Raw genomic sequence first — 12,371 nt, forward strand, 5'->3', positions numbered from 1 at the left:
ACATAGGGAAGCAGCCAAAATAGGGGGAAAAACATGTTCTAAATAAAATAACAGAACAAATCTCCAGGAAAAGAACTAAACAAAATGGAGACGAGCAATTTACCAGATGCAGAGTTCAAAACACTGGTTATAAGGATGCTCAATGAATTTATGGAAAGAGTAGATGAACCTAGTGAGAACTTTAGTAAAGAGATAGAAAGCATTAAAAAAGAACCACTCAGACATGAAAAATACAATAACTGAGATGGAGAATACATTAGAGGAAATCAACAATAGATTAGATGAAACAGAGCATTGAATCAGCGATTTCGAAGATAAGGTAACAGAAAACACCCAATCAGAAAAGCAACAAGAAAAAAAAATCCAAAAATGTGAGTATAGTTTAAGGGGCCACTGGGACAACATCAAGAGTAACAACATTTGCATCAAGGGTACCAGAAGGAGAAGAAAGAGAGCAAGGAATTGATATCCTATTTCAAGATCTAATGATGGAAAACTTTTCTAACCCGGTGAAGGAAGTAGACATACAAGCTCAGACATGCAAGAAGTCCCAAACAAGATGAACCCCAAGAGGCCCACGCTAAGATACATCTTTAAAATGCCAAAAGGTAAAGATGAAGAGAGAATCTTAAAAGCAACAAGAGAAAAGCAATTAGTTACCTACAAAGGTGCTCCCATAAGACTGTCAGTTGATTTCTCAACAGAAACTTTGCAGGTCAGAAGAGATTGGTATGAAATATTCAAAGTGATGTAAAGAAAGGACCTACAACCAAGATTACTCTATCCAGCAAAGCTAACATTTATAATAGAAAGACAGATAAAGAGCTTCCCAGAAAAGAAAAAGTTAAAGGAATTCATCACCACCAAACCAGTATTACAAAAAAATGTTAAAGAAACTTCTATAAGAAGAAGATAAAAAATATGAATAATAAAATGGCAATAACTACATATCTAGCAAATTGTTTTTAATGTAAATGGATTAAATGCTCCAATCAAAAGACATAGCATGGCTAAATGGATAAGAGAACAAAACCCCTTCATATGCTGCCTACAACAGACTCATTTCAGATCGAAAGAGACACACAGACCTAAAGTAAAGGGATGGAAAAAGGTATTCCATGCAAATGGAAACAAACAAAAAAGCTAGGTTAGCAATACTAATACTAGACAAAATAGACTTTTAAAAAAGACTATAGCAGAAGACAAGGAAGGATCCAGTAATCTCATTTCTGTGTATTTATTCAAAAAAAATAAAAAGAAAGAAAGAAACAAACAAAACACTGTTGGCTAGGAGGAGGGCCAAGGGAGTGAGGGAGCAATTGGGGGGATCGTTTTATGAACTAGATAGATGTCTAACCAATGTACTATATGCGTGAAACTAATTAAAATAAATAAATTAATTTAAAAAACCCAAAACACTAATTCGATGGGGTATGTAAATCCATATGTTCATTGAGGTATTATTTACAATATTCAAGCTATGGAGGCAATCTGGGTGTCTATTAGTTGATGAATGGATAAAGAATATATATATATGGAATATTACTCAGCCATGAAAAGGAATGTATTCTTGCTATTTACAACAACACCGATGGATGTAGAGGGTTTTGTACTGAGTGGAGCAAGTCAGACAGAGAAAGACAAATGTCATATGATTTCACTTACATGTGGAATCTAAAGAACAAAGCGAATGAACAAACAAAACAGAAACAAACTTATAGATATAGAGACCATTTTGTTGATTGCCAGATGGGAGAGTGTAGAAGAGTGGATGAAAAAGGAGAAGGGATTAAGAAGTACAAATTGGTAGTTACAAAATAGTTATGGGAATGTAAAGCATAGTATAGGGAATATAGTCGATAATATTCTAATAACTATGTATGGTGTCAGATGGGTACTAGATTTATGGGAGTGATCACTTTGTAATTTATATAAATGTCTCATTAACATGGTGTACATCTGAAACTAATATAATATTGTATGCTAATTGTACTTGACAAATAAAAATTGTTAAAAAATAAGCTCAAGATTTGAACTCATGCATATGCAAAGAAGATAAATGAATAAACAATAAGTTTATTAAAATATGATAAATTAAAGAATTAGAGGTTATTATTAGTTATTAGGAAAATGACTGTTGAAACAAGGTTTCACTACACATCTATTAGAATGCCTAATATTAAAAAGCCTTACTGCACTTAGTATTAGTAAGGATACAGAGCAACTGAAATTTTCAACTATTATCTTGTGGAGGAAATATAAAATAGTACAAACAATTTGGAATATAGTTCAGCAGTTTCTTAGAAAGTTGAACATAACCTACCATATGACTCAGTAATCCTACTTATAAATAATGTGAAAACTTATGTTCACACAGAAGACTTTCATCTGAATGTTTATAGGAGCATTTTCTATAATAGTCCCAAACCAAAAATCAAAACCAAAAACAGAAACAAAGAAAAATAGATACTTATCAACTGATGAATGTATAATCAAAAATAAGCATACAGAGAAATACCGCTCAGTAATAAAAGTTAATAAAATTATGTCAGAAGACTGCATATTATATGATTCAATTATTTGCCAAAATCCAATGAACTTTAAAACTTAAAACTAATGATCTTTGTGTGTGTGTGATTTTTGAACAAAGTAAGGACCCGTTTTTGGTCTAAAGAGTCATAATTTAAATATGTTTCATTATTTCTACAATCTATTATGTTATTCCTCATCCTGGGTATGTTTAATTAAAATATTGCATAATAATTTTTATTGTAGTATCATTCATTTGGCTTGTAATCAAACTGTAATAAATTAAAAACTGTTATATTCATCTAGATCACTTATTTGAAATTAGGTTGTACCAGAATGTGCATTCACAAAGGAATTTCTTTGTCAGAATTGACAAGAATATTCAGTAGAAGCATCCTGTGTTGATATAAGGTAATTGAATTGCCAAACCCTCTTTCCTCATTCTCCTCATCCTCCACTTGTCTAGGGGTGGAAGTGGTTTAGTTTTAGCTATGTATAATAATGTATTACTCCATTCACTGACAAAGCTCATTATTATTTGTCTATTAACCACTTAACTTATATAAATAGCAGAGTAGAAATGCCATCGGTGTTATAATAGTGCATATTCTTAAAATAATTTTGTGTAAGAGAATATTAAGTGATATTGATTGAGTCAAGATTACCCACTAGTTGGAAATATATCTCCTGCCTTTCAGCTATTACCCCGTGCTCATCCACTATTGGCATTCTTCCCCTGTTTAAGAAAGTAGATAATAACGAATGACTTTTATTGATTACTTCTTTCTGTGTACAGATACTGTTCTAAATATTATATATTACATGCGTTTTACCCAGAGCAATGTTACGAGGATGTCACTATAATTATTCTTAACTTACATAAGATAAAACTGATACACATAAAATTTTAAAACCGTTCCCAAGGTCACTCAGTAAGCAGAAGAGCAGCATTCAGATTCATGGAATTTAATGAGTCCAAAGTCTTAACCACTATTCCAATTTGAGGGAACTAAGCTTAAATTACATTAAATTACTGGTGCACCATCATGCCGAATTTCAAAAATCAGATGTTTAAATTATGCAATTTATAAATTATAGGATAAAATTTCAGTATTTCAACAAATATTTAATAAAGGTTTCCTAAACACCAAGCACTATTCTAGTTAATGCAGATACCAACAGCTTATATTCTAGGGGAAAAAGAGAAAGCAAACAAATTTACAAGTAAAATATGAGGAAGAATAAACTATAAAGCTTAGGAAGGAGATAGAAAGTGACTAAGGGTTCTCAGAGAAGTTGTCACTAAGGAGGTGACTGTAGAGAACCGAGAGAAGTGAGAAATAGCAAGTGCAAAGTTCTGAATTGGGGTTGAGCTTGGCTTCTTTGGAAAACATCAAGGTGGCCCTTATGACTGGAGAGGAATGACAGAGAGGAAAGGTAATAGTAAATGAGGTGGTTGATATCTATGTAATACTATGTTTATAAACTCTGCAATAATATACCAAGAGGGTATTTAGTATTACTTGAGAAGCCTTTAATTGTGCATGAGCAAGTAAAACCAATGAACACAATGTGTACATGTGTTAAATTTTTTAAAAACTACTTTTTATAACTCATTAGTCAACTGCTATTTTGTTTTCCAGATTATTCTAAAAGAAAAACTTTCTCTTGATAAATGAAAAATATAGGCATATTTAAGAGATTGGAAAATGGTCAATGTAATAGAGATTTTTTTTTAAATCAAAACACCAGAATTACATATTTGAAATACCTAGGATTGTTTACAATCCCATACATTTTGTGATATTCAAATCTTTGTTAATTTTGCTTCCCCTACTCATGTCAATAGCTGAGTTGTGGAATTTATTTTTAAACATTTTTTAACAATTTGAAACTGGAAATTTTTTATTTAACTATTCTTAATAAATAGTCACATTGTTTTACTTTCCTAACAGTTGGCAGTGCTTGTCAAACAACTGTTTGTATGCACATACAGAAAAATGGGGAGTTGTCATGTGGTAGGTAATTCTCATCTGATGAATATATAGTATGTGGAGCTCAGGTGAATACCATTTCTCTTTGAAATGTCAAGTGTACCTTCTTTATCAAAATAATTATCATCCTACACCTCTTAGGATATTGCTGCTTTTATCTTAGGTATTCCAGCTGCAGGGAGAAATTATACAGTTACATTCTCCAAATAATGTAGAAAAATACTCAAATGTTAAGAAAACAGCTAAAACACTACATGCACTTTTCTTCATTCCTTTTACTGAGGACCAAAGTTATCACTCAGTATATGTCTAGGAAGGAATGGGTAAGTTTTTCTTTTAAAATATATCTCCTCTAACAACAAATTTTATATTCAAAAATTCCTGTTAGATTCCAATTTCTTCTATGTTGAAGGAACTAACAAAACAATCTTCAAATGTAATATATAGAGGAGACTATTACATAATACAAAATATAATTCAATAAGCTGAACAATGATTGGTAAGTAATTTAATTATTTTCTACATTTCTTGCTTCTTTTTACTTTCAAATGTGTATTTGACTGATTGAATTCTAGTACAGCAAAGTGAGTATTAGACAAATAGAAGCAGAGGACAGGGCATATAAGAACTAAGAAGAGGGCATATAAGCTTAAACATTATGAAGAGAATTACTGTAGTAAGATGGTAATGAAAGTTCAGCATACATAAGGACAAATTGAGACAACAATGACAGAAAAGGGGAGAATTCAAAGATCCAAATTAGCAAAGGGGAATGGAGAAAAGGCATGTACAGAATAAAAGGGATCATTGTATAAATATAACTATCCTTTACATAATCATAATGGTAACCACACACCAAACATTCAGAACTGAAGTATATAACATAAAACAAGAAGAAACAGAGGAAAAATCCATAAAGGCCAACAGGCAAAATAAAACAGGCAGACAAAGACAATAAAACAATGAAAACACTGAGCTACCAGAAAGCAAAAGATAAAATGGCTATAAGAAGACCTCATATTTCAATAATCACCCTAAATGTCAATGGACTGAACTCAACAATAAAAAGGCACAGAGTTGCAGAATGGATGAAAAAACAAAACCCAACCACATGCTGTCTCCAGGAGACACATCTCAGTTCCAAAGACAAACATAGACTGAAAGTGAAAGGGTGGAAAATGATATTTCAAGCAAATGACATTCAGAAAAAAGGGGGAGTAGCATTGCTAATAATAGATTAAATAGACTTCAAAATAAAAAAGGTAAAGAAAGTTAGAGAGGGACACTTCATAATGATAAAGGGAATCATGTACCAAGAAGACAGAACACTTATTAATATCGTTGCTCCCAATCAAGGAGCCACAAAATATGTAAAGCAATTACTAATAGAACTAAACCGAGAAACAGACCACTATCATAGTAGGGGACCTAAATACCCCACTGTCAGATATGGACAGATCATCCAAACAGAAAATCAATAAGGGAATAACATCCTTAAATGACACATTAGACCAATTGGACATAATTGACATTTACAGATCTTTCCATTCCAAAAAAGCTGCTTATACATTCTTCTCCAGTGCACATGGAACATTCACAAAGATTGACCACATACTGGGATATAAAACTAGACTCAACAAATATGAGTGTTGAAATGATACCAACCATATTCTCCAATAATATTGCTTTGAAACTAGATATCAACTGCAAAAAGAAAGCAGGAAGAACCATAAATACATGGAGATTAAACAACATGCTACTGAAGAATAACTGGGTCAGAGAAGAAATAAAAAGAGTCATCAAGAGATATATATAAACGAATGATAATGATAGTACAACATATCAAAACTTTGGGGATATGGCAAAAGTGGAAATAAGAGGAAAGTTCACATCATTACAGGCCTATCTCGAAAAACAAAAACGAGTCCAAATAAACAACCTAACAATTCATCTTGAAAAACTAGAAAAGGAAGAGTAAATGAAGCTTGAAGTCAGCACAAGAAAAAACAATTATCAAAATTAGAGCAGAAATAAATAAAATTGAAAACAAACAAAAAAATATAGAAAATTAAATGCAACAAAGAGCTGGTTCTTTGAGAAGGTTAATATAACTGACAAACCCCTGGCTAGTCTCACTAACAAGAGAAAGAATACAAATGAACACAATCAGGGATATAAGATAGGAAATTATGACAGACACGGCAGAAAAACAAGGGATCATACAAGAAACTAAAAAGAAAAAAGGATATAAAACCAAAATTAATGATCTAGAAGAAATGGACTAGTGCTTAGAAAAATACAACCTTCCTAGACTGAATCAATAACTGGAAAATTTAAATAGACAGGTCAGCAGTATAGAAATTGAAACAACCCTCAAAAAACTACCAAAAAGTACAAGTCCAGGACCAGATGGCTTCACAGGTGAAATCTACCAAACACTTTAAAAAGATGTAATACCTATTATCTTCAAACACTTCCAAAAAATCAAAGAGGTAGCAATACTTTCCAACTCATTTTATGAGACCAACATTACCCTGATACCAAAACCTGGTAAGGATAACACAAAAAAAGAAAACTATAGACCAATACCTCTCATGAACACAGATGCAAAAATCCTAAATAAGATACTAGTGAACGAAATATAGCAACATACTAAAAAACTTACACACCATGATAAAGTTGGTTTCATCCCAGAGGCACAGAGATGGTTCAACATATGTAAATCAATTAATGTGATACACCACATTTACAAATTAAAAAATCAGAATCATATGATCATATCAATAGATGCAGAAAAAACCTTCGACAAGATACAGCAACCATTTCTGATGAAAACACTTCACAAAATCAGTATAACAGGATATTACCTTAACATAATAAAGGCCATCGATGACAAACTCTCAAACAACATTATATTTAATGGTGAAAAACTAAACACCTTCCTTCTAAGATCAGGAACAAGGCAAGGTTGTTCACTATCACCACTGTTATTCGATATAATGTTGGAGGTCCGAAGGAGTGCAATCAGACAAGAGAAAGATATAAAAGGCATCCAATTAAGAAACGAAGAAGTCAAACTTTCTCTATTTGCAGGTGACATGATTCTCTATGTAGAAAACCCTAAAGACTCCAGAAAGACACTACTAGAAACAATAAGCAAGTACAGAAATGTTTTTGAATACAAAATCAACGTTCAGAAATCCATGTCATTCCTATAGTCTAATAATGAAGTGTCTATCAGAGAAAGAGTGGAAAACATAATTCCTTTTGCAATTGCAACCAAACAATAAAATACCTAGGAATAAACTTAACTAAACATGTGTAGGACCTATGTAATGAAAACTAAAAGACCCTATTAAAAGCAATTGTAGAAGGTACAAAGAAATGGAAAGATAGTCTGTGTTCTTGGATTGGAAAAATCAGCATAGTAAAAATGACCATATTACCTAAAGCATTATACAGATTTAATGCAATCCCCATCAAAATCCCATTGGCATTTTTTAAAGAAATAGAACAAAAAATCATTAGATTTGTATGGAAGCACAAAAGACCCCGAATTGCCAAAGCCATCTTGAGAAAAAAGAACGAGACTGGAGACATCACTCTTCCCGACTTCAAATTATATTACCAAGTGACAGTAATCAAAATAGCATGGTATTGGGCAGCAAAACAGACACACGGACCAGTGAAACAGAATCGAGAGTCCAGAAGTAAACCCATAGTGATATGGGCAAATAATATTTGACAAAAAAAAAAAAAAGCCAAAGACATACAGTGGAGAAAGGAATGCCTCTTTAATAAATGGTGCTGGGAATACTGGAAAGCCACCTGCAAAATATGAAGCTAGACTGTTGTCTATCACCACACACTAAAATTAACTCAAAATGGATTAAGGACCTGAATATAAAGCCTGGAACAATAAAAGGCATAGAAGAAAACATAGGACCAAAAATCAAGTTCCTTGGATTTAAAGAGAATTTTATGATTTGACCTCAAAGGCAAAGGAAGTAAAAGCAAATATAAATGAATGGGACTATATCAAGCTAAAAATCTTCTGCTCAGCAAAAGAAATTGTCAACAAGGTAAAGAGACAGTCATCTGACTGGGAAAATATATTTGCAAGCAACGCCTCTGATAAGGGCCTAATATCCAAAATATACAAAGAACTCATATGACTCAATAACAACAGAAAAAAACAAACAATATAATCAAAAAATGGGCAGAGGACCTGAACAGACACTTCACCGTAGAAGACATACAAATGGCCAACAAATATTTGAAGATGATCAACATTGCTTTCTGTTAGGGAAATGCAAATCTAATCCACGATAAGATACCATCTCACACCTGCTAGAATAGCTATAATCAACAGGACAAGTAATAAATGTTGGAGAGGATTTGGAGAAAAAGGAACCCTCATACACTGCTGGTGAGACTGCAAATTGGTACTGGCAATATGGAAAACAGTATAGAGGTTCCTCAGAAAACTAAGAATTGATCTACCATATGATCTAGCAACCCTTCTACTGGGTATTTACCCCAAAGTCTTGAAAACCCATATCCGAAAAGATATTTGTCTACCGATGTTCATGGCAGCATTATTCACGGTGGCCAGGGCATGGAAGCAACTGAAGTGTCCTACGATAGATGATTGGCTAAAGAATCAGTGGTACATATATATAATAGAATATTATTCAGCCATAAGAAGAGATGATTTTTTTTCCATTTGCAACAACTTGGATGGAGCTCGAGATAATCATGCTAAATGAAATAAGCCGGACAGAGTATGTTGAAAATCACATGATATCACTTATATGTGGGATATAAACCTAAAAGCTACAAATGAACAGGACATACAGACAGATACTCATGAACTTCAACTATAGACTAGTGATTACCTGAGGGTAGGAATTGGGTGGAGAGGGGAGGTAGATTGGGTAAGGGCGTCAAATATGTTGTGACAGAAGGAAATCTAACTACGGGAGGTGAACGCCCAGTGTAAATATATATATGCCCTACTATTAAAGTGTACATATGAAATTTTTTTGATTCTTTAAAGTATATCACCATAAAAAATAAACTAATTAATTTAAAAGAAAAGAAACGAAGAGCACATTATCTGAGATGATAAGTACATTAAATGGGATAAACAAAGTGAATAAAGAAAGGACCAAATGAGCTATATAGAGGATTGGAAAGCCAGACACTCAATCAGAATGGCAATAAAAAAGAAGCCAAGAGTATATTAATAATTTAAGGAGCCTATGGGACAATATTAAAAGTAAAAATATACATGTCACAGGGGTACCTGAAGGGAATCAAGATGTTGAAGAGCTATTTGAAGAAATAATGATGGAAAGTTTACCTAATCTGGTAAAGGAAATAGACATAAAACCCCAGGAAGCTCAGAGAACCCCCAAAACCAAGGATCCAATGAGGCTCACGCCAAGTCACACCATAATTAAAATGCCAAAGGTTAAATACAATAGAATCTTAAAAAGCCGCAAGAGAAAAGCAGTTAGTTACCTACAATTGAGCACCCATAAAAATGGCAGCTGATTTCTCAAATAAATAAAGACAAACAAACAAACAAACAAACAAATAAATAAAAAAAAATAAACCTATACAGGACAGAAGGGCTTGGCAAAAAATATTCAACTCGATGAACATCCAGGATCTACAACCAAGAATACTTTATCCTGCAAAGCTATCATTTAGAGTTGAAGGACTGATAAAGAGCTTCCCTGACAAAAATAACCTAAAAGAATTTATGATCACCAATGTTGGAGGAAATGTTGGAGGGATTTCTTTAAGAAGAAAAAAAACATGTATCAAAAATAGGAATAAAGAATTGTAATAACTACATTCCTATCAACAAGTACCTCAAATGGAAAAGAAGTAAATGCTCCAACCAAAAGATAGAGTGGCTGAATGTATAAGAAAACAAGACCCCTACAAATGCTGCCTATAAGAGACTCCCTTAAAATTAACAGACACACACAGAGTAAAAGGAAGGGGATGGAAAAAGATATTGCCTTGATGGACCTAGAGGGCATTGCACTGAATGAATGGGTCGGATAGAAAAAGACAAATATAGCACAATTTCACATACTTGTGGAATCTAAAGAACAAAATCAATAACAACAACAACAAAAGTGGAAATAAATTCATAGATACAGATAATATTTAGGATACTAGATGGGAAGGGATTGGAGAGACAAAAAAAGGTAAAGAGATTAAGAGGTACAAATGTGTAGTTACAGAATAGACGGAGATGTAGTGTGTAGCACGGGGAAGATGGTTAATAGTGTTGTAATAAATATGTAAGAGGAAAGAGGGGTACTAGATTTAGTGGGGTGATCACTTTGCAAGTTATGTGGATCTCTCATCACTATGTTATACAACTGAAACTGGTATATTATTGTATGCCAAGTGTAATTGAAAACAAAACTCATTGAAATGTATAATATAAATACAAACAACTAATTGTCTACTATAATTCAATAAAGAATTGGGGAAAAGGTAAGCTATGGAATGGGAGAAAATATTTGCAAACCATGCATCCAACAAGTGGTTAACATTAAAAAATATATAAAGAACTCAGGCAACTCAATAGAAAAAAAATAATAGCTCAATTAAAAATGGAATAAAGTCTTGATTTCTCCAAAAGAAAACATACAAATGGTAACAGATACATTTTTAAAATGCTCAATATCTGCAATTATCAGGGAAATGCCAATAAAAAACAGTGAGATATCACCTCATCTCTGTCAGGATAGCTATTATCAAAAACAAAAACAAAATGAAACAAAACAAGTGTTGACAAGGATGTGTAGAAGTCAGGACTCATTCACACTGCTGGTAGGAATGCAAAATGGTGCAGTAGCAATGGAATACAGTACTGATGTTCCTCAAAAAATTAAAAGCATAACTGTCATATGATTCATTAATCCCACTTCTGGGATTTCATCCAAAAATTCGAGATCAGGATCTTGAAGAGATGTTAGGACTCCTATATTCATTGCAGCACTATTCACAATAGCCAAGATATGGAAACAACCTAAGTGTCCTTGGACAGATGAGTGAATAAAAAATGTGGTATGTGCATACAATGGAATACTATTCAGCCTTTAAAAAGAAGCAATCACTCTACAATTTGCTACATGGATGAACCTTGAAGGAATTTTGTTAAGTGAAATAAGCCACTCACAGTAACATGATTCCACCTATGAAGCATCTAGAATAGTCAAATTAATAGACTGAAAGTGTGTAATGGTGGTTGCCAGGGTTTGGATGAAGGGTGAATTGGGGAGTTGCTGTTCAAGGGGCAGAAAGTTCCAGTCACATAAGATGAATAAGCTCTGAAGATCCGATATATCTATAGTTAACAATACTATGTTGTACATGTAAAAATTTGTTAAGAGAGTAGATCTCATGCAAATATTCTTTCCATAATAAAATAAAATAAAAACTTCAGGTATTAGTGAATCAATACACAACTTCATATGAAAATGTTTACTATAATATATAAAATAAAGACAGATTTTACATACTACAGAATAAGTTTTATTTACCTAAATTAAATATATAAATGACAATACAGTATTTCTTAGGATTATTTTTCTCCATTTTCCTCATAAATTCTATTCAAGTGCAATATCTCCATTTTTCTTTTCAATTGAATCAACTGATACAGTTCTCTCCATCTTCTTCTTTTGCTTGCTGAACTAAACACAAAAGATAACTTTTTTTAATTACCAAAAATTGGTCTGCTCTATCAGAAGCACCTACAAAACTAGTAGGTATTCTAGATCTACATAGTTGTTATTTTATAATTAATCTGTGAAC

Source organism: Pteropus medius, unplaced genomic scaffold (assembly GCF_902729225.1).
Source record: "Pteropus medius unplaced genomic scaffold, Ma_sr-lr_union100, whole genome shotgun sequence".
NCBI lineage: Eukaryota > Metazoa > Chordata > Mammalia > Chiroptera > Pteropodidae > Pteropus > Pteropus medius.